General features: G+C 31.6%; 1 long non-coding RNA gene across 1 annotated transcript; it reads right to left on the reverse strand.

The window, feature by feature from the left end:
• Positions 1-3885: 3885 nt before the first annotated feature.
• On the reverse strand, positions 3886-4702 carry LOC145008441 (uncharacterized). Its single transcript, XR_013663432.1, has 3 exons — positions 4383-4702; positions 4079-4232; positions 3886-3999 (listed from the first exon to the last, which is right to left on the reverse strand). It is a non-coding gene; the product is annotated as an uncharacterized LOC145008441 (long non-coding RNA).
• Between the last annotated feature and the right edge of the window lie 1804 nt (positions 4703-6506).

Below are 6506 nucleotides of genomic sequence, written 5' to 3' on the forward strand. Positions count from 1 at the left end.
TAATAAATCTATAAACGTAAATACTATATGTATTTTATTCGATACAAAATAAAATATAAAAAAACTACAACGATTTATAATGTAATCATCTCTTCATATGATTATTTCCATATTTTCTTCAATTTATCACTTTTCACATTTTCAATATTTTTTTATAAATTCTTCAAAATCTACAAGAAAATTAAAAAAACAAATGATTAATGCAAGAACACTCACAAAAATGCACATGTATATATAATGTAAGATTTACATGAGATTATATAATCTAAGATTCACATGTAATTATATAAAATGATATTCACATGTGATTGTGTCTTTTAAGATTCAAATGTAAAATTCACTAGAAAATTTTAGAAAGTAATTAACGATGAACACTCACACAAAATGCATAAGTGTATATAGACGTAATTCATATGTGATTCACTTATGATTTACATGTGAATTATATGTAATTCATATGTGATTCACTCGTAATTTACATGTTAATCACATTTAATTCATATATATATATATATATATATATATATATATATATATATATATATATATATATATATACTTGAATTACATGTGTAACGCCCGTAGATCCGGGCTAGTCAATTTAAAGATAATAGGAGTCGAAAACGACTTTTCGGAAAAAGATTATTTAGAATAAATAATCTTAACCAAGTTGTAGTATATGTTACAAGGTTTTCGTACATATATAGAGCGCCGAAATCCGAGTTATAACGAAGAAGTTATGACCCGTCGAAGTTTTGCGATGGAACCGGCACGGCACCGGGAAGTGTAAACGGTGAATTTACGATAGAGCGACTTTTAGCCATAGCGATCTAAACAAAATTCATAGAAAATGTTAAACCGAGAGTGTCCATAAAAAGAACGCCCAAATCTAACTTCATATGAGGAAGTTATGATTTTTCTAAGATTTAGCATAGCGGTGCATTGCCCGAAACTTGAATTTTAGTTCGAGCGGTTTTTGGCTTACTTGACCTAAATGAGAGTTTAATATCTCATTAATAGAAACTCAACGACAAAAAGACAGATGAAAACGGAGTCTGTATGTAAGAGTTATGAATTTTACGCGGGCATTTAATAGTGTAATCACATCCTACTATTAAATTTAAGATCGGTCAAAAATTAGCCGACGAAGTAAAAAGGAAAGTTGTAGATTTTATTTTTACCTACGTGTGGATATAAATAACGTCAAAAACGAAGCTCGTATGCGAAAGTTATGGACGAAGCTTAGTCTCTACTTTTCGAGCGCGACAAATTCGATACAGTTTTGTAAATTCAAGATAGATTGAGAATTAGCCAACGAGGTCTAAATGAAAGTTGTAGTACTCGTAAATACGAATGCGTGGATATAAATATCGAAATAAACGGATATCGTATGCGAAAGTAATGGACGAAGCTTAGTCTATACTTTTCGAGCGCGGCGAATTCGATACAGTTTTTGTAAATATGAGATAGAAGGAGAATTAGCCGACGGGGTCTAAATGAAAGTTGTAGTACTCGTAAATACCAATGTGTGTATATAAAGAACGTAGAAAATGGAGCTCGTACGCGAAAGATACGGACGATGCTTGGAGACTACTTTATTATAAAATTCCTATAAATAAGAGATGAACTCTTCATAATTTCTTCACACCATAAGCCTCTCTTTCTCTCTCTAACTTCTCTCTAACCTCCCTAAACCCCTACCAAGTCTATGGAACCTCCCTAGCATGAGAAGAAAGCCACGGAGCGCCCGACGGCTCTGAGAAGAAAAGCTTTCGGCTCAGAAACGCTGCTCCAGCGAAGCTCGGTTTTTAATAAAAACCTGTTGTAAATGAGCTACGCCTATATTATATTTAATATATCTTTTATTTAATCATAGTAACATTATTAGGACCTTAAAATAATTATTAGGGTTATTATTATGAGTTATATTGAGTGTTATTTAACGCTTATATAATAGTAACAATAGCTAGACTATTAATTAGTCGCGATTAACGTTAAAAACTAAACCCTAGTGGTATTGATACTAGGTTTTGTCGAGGAAAATTGTTTTGAGATAACGAAGTACTGTCTGAGTTCGGAATCACCACCTAATCAAGTGAGTGCATAGTTACTTTCATCTTACACATAGACATGAAGTATTTTATATAAATTACGTGTTATGTGTGCATATTATCTATATACTTGTTATTTATAATGGATGAACGATTTTATACATGTTTTAAATAATTTAAACTGTATATGTGTTTTATATCTACGAATATGTTGGGTAAAACATGAGAATATGTTGGGTAAAACATGGGTAGATGAATGATGAGAAATGAAAGATGATATGAGTGAACATTGACAACTATAGACTTAGTGCGTAATAAATAACATCGGCAACTATGGACTTAGTGCCTATTAGATAAACACTGGTAGCTATGGACTTAGTACATGTTAAAGAAACGATGGTAGCTATGGACTTAGTACTTGTTAGATAAACGCTAGTAGGCTTATAACTCACAGGTGTTTTTGAACTACGTATTTTTGAACTAAGTGTTCACCATATGTTTTGGACTAAGTGCTCACCAGATGTTTTGAACTACGTGTTCACCAGATGTTTTGAACTGCGTGTTCACCAGATGTACCCTGAAAAACCCTGGCGACTATGAGACTTAGTGCCTAAACCCTGGCGACTATGTGACTTAGTGTCTGTTGAGTAAACCCTGACAATGATGGATTTCGTGCCGATTCCTTAGGATGATCCTTAGGAATGAATGAACGAGGAATAGCTAATTCTTAGGGTAGATCCTTAAGAGTAAAGAAGATAATGAGGATGGGCAATTGGGTTGATTGTTTGATGTTTAAATATAATAATTATATTATTGTGGGTTGAAAACCCAATGTGCTCACCAGGTTTCCCAACCTGACCCACTCAGCTTATTTATATCACAGGTGTTGATATGAAGTCACGTCACACTGAGAGATTAAAGGAGATATAAATCACTAGTGATAATGAGTGTATGTTTTGTTTATGCTTATGTTTATTTATTGACGATGACATCCTAAATGTTTTAAAATGAATAAAAATACTTTTCTTCGAAAATGCTTTGATAACGTTTTTATCATGTTTTACTGGGAACAAATTCCACAACATTTTTATTAAAAGAAGTACTCTGATTTTTATAAAGCATAAACAAAAATCGGTCTTTTCTGGCCTTGAAAATGGGGATGTCACAACATGTGACTTATATGTGAATTACATGTGATATACACGTGAATCACATGTAATTAATATGTGAATCACATGTGATTTACATGCGAATCAAATTTTATTTATATGTGAATCACATGTGATTAATATGTGAATCACATGTGATTAATATATGAATCACATGTGATTTTCATGTGATTAACATATGAATGTGTGCATATATACGTAATTCATATGAAATTCACTTGTGATTTACATGTGATTAATATGTGAATCACATGTGATTTACATGTGAATCATATGTAATTCACATGTAAATATATGAATCACCTCCAAATTAATACAATGGATATTATATACGACAAAAAAGATAATAGTTAAGACTACACACCTAGAATCCAAATTAATGTAAAGGGATACAAATACAATTCATAATGCAGTTGTAGGAGAACATAAAACTTTTCTATAAAAAAACATTAAGAAAAACTAAAAAATATGAAATTAATTGAGACTACACACCTGGAATCCAAATTGATGAAGCATTGCATTGACATTAGGCTTTTTTAGCATTTCTAGAATATCAAGAATAACCTTCAAACAACTGATATGAATAAGGCTTTAAATAACAATATTACAGCAACAACAAAACCCAAAAGAAAGCATAATATGAGACATGATAACTTACTCTTCTTCATTGCATTCAAGTCTGTGATCTGCAGATAGATAATATAAGGCTTCAAACAATTGACATCATTATTTCCTCTGGTAGGCAGTGTCGATTAGAGATAAGCTGAATCATGTCCACTCTGGTCATTAATTTAAAAATTATCATATACTAAAATAGGACTCAAAAAAGAAAGCATAATATAGGATCTAATAACTTACTCTTCTTCACTGCATTCAAGTCTGTGATCTACAGATAGATAATATAAGCCTCTTTCTGCAGACTCAAGTGTGCAATGTGAATCACCAACTGAAGCTAGAATTATGACTGATCCTTCAACAATAACAAAGGTCACAGTTGTTCCTGATGATTGAACTGAATTCATAACAATCCATAAGTACCAAATCTGAATTCCTACTCATGTTTAGACGAATCAGAAAACCAGAAAACGAAAATGCGAGGTAGCAACCGGAAATCAGAAGACTAAGTGGCAACAAGAAATGACAAGTGAGAAGTGTATATTACCAGAGGTGGAGCGTGGAGATGAAATCAGGTCATCATTCGTGGAGATGAAATCAGGTCGTCGATTTAGTGAAGCAACAGAGGCAAGTGGAAGCCGTTCGTATACCTCGTATCAGTTCGAAGTGATCAACGGATTCGATTGGAAGGTCGTTTCTAGATCTAATGATCGATAAAACAACAAACGTAGGATTTGATATAGTAAATGAGGCGGATATGTGAATACGTCAACATAGATGAGATGGAGACACGAACCGGTTGCCTCTTTCTACAGACTCAAGTATGCAACGTGAATCACCAACAGAAGCTACAGTTATGACTGATCCTTCAACAATAACAAAGGTTACATTTGTTCCTGATGATTGAACTGAATTCATAACAATCCATAAGTACCAAATCTGAATTCCTACTCATGTTTAAATGAATCAGAAAATCAGAAAACAAAAATGCGAGGTAGCAACCGGAAATCAGAAGACTAAGTGGCAACAAGAAATGACAAGTGAGAAGTGTAGATTACCGGAGGTGGAGCGTGGAGATGAAATCAGTTCATCGTTCATGGAGATGAAATCAGGTCGTCGATTTAGTGAAGCAACAACGGCAATCGGAAGTCGTTCGTATACCTCGTGTCAGTTCGAAGTGATCAACAGATTCGTTTGGAAGATCGTTTCTAGATCTGACGAATCGATAGAACAAAAAATGTAGGATTTGATTTAGTAAATGAGGCGGATATGTGAATACGTCAACATAGATGAGACGGAGACACGAACCGGTTGTCGGAGATGCTAATCGATCATCAGAACTCGGTCGTCAGATCTATTCTCTTTTGAAGAACTAAATCGATTGATTGTAGGCGGTGGAGTTAACGGATGAATCATCTTCGTTGATGATATAGAGATTAACGATTGTGGATCAGAAATCTTCCTTGATCGGCGACAGATGAAGCGGTGGTCGATGGAGGGTGGTGGGAGGTGGTAGATGGAGGGTGGAGGGAGGTGGTCGATGGAAAAGGAAGATATGTGCAGACGATGTGAAAGATGTGAGAGAGTGTGAGATTAATTTATGGATTTTAGATTAATTTGTAATTTATATTTTATTGATTTTTGATTGGATATTTTTTATACCAAATTTACCCCCAGGTTTCAATGATAAAAACCTAAAATGCCATTAAACTCATTTATAATTACAAATATGCCAATTTTAATCTAAACCATCAATTTTTTTGATTTAATGCTCCACATTTAGTTTTCGGGTTCTCGGGAAACTTTGAGTTCTCAAATGATCATTTCTCTCTCTCTCTCTCTCTCTCTATATATATATATATATATATATATATATATATATATATATATATATATATATATATATATATATATATATATATATATATGAAAGTAATGAAAAAACTAATGTAGTAATAGTTATAGAGTGATCATTACCGAAATAGTATCTCATTGTTATGCTTTTTCACATGTTTCCATATGTTTCGCATGAAAACATTCTTTATAACTTTCATTTTGAAATGTATTTGACGATATGTGTGACTTTTTTATCTTCATCAATATATATATATATATATATATATATATATATATATATATATATATATATATACACACTAGGAGTGAGCTCGTGTATTGAAACATATTTATTGCAATTTAATATCATATATATGATATTTAATACTTTACATATATAAGTATATGATTTTAATTTTAAAATTGAAACAAACCAAAAATTAACAAGTGGATAATATTTATTTCAAAAATACCACAAAATTATAAGTGTTAAAACTCATGAAAGATTGACATGTGACAAAAAAAACCTTCATTTATTGAGGAGGATTAGAATAGTAACATAAAATAGTGTTCTCTAGTTTTTACATTAAATAGTGTTCTCATTTGAACTTTTATATATATATATATATATATATATATATATATATATATATATATATATATATATATATATATATATATATATATATATATATATATATATATATATATATATATATATATATATATTAAAGGAAAGAAAAAACTAAGGTAGAAATAATTAGAGTGATCATTGTCGAAACAGTGTTTCATTGTTACGCTTTTTCACATGTTTCCATATGGTTCGCAGTTTAAA

This window comes from Lactuca saligna, chromosome 8, assembly GCF_052625555.1.
Source record: "Lactuca saligna cultivar CGN05327 chromosome 8, ASM5262555v1, whole genome shotgun sequence".
NCBI classification, from domain to species: Eukaryota; Viridiplantae; Streptophyta; class Magnoliopsida; order Asterales; family Asteraceae; genus Lactuca; species Lactuca saligna.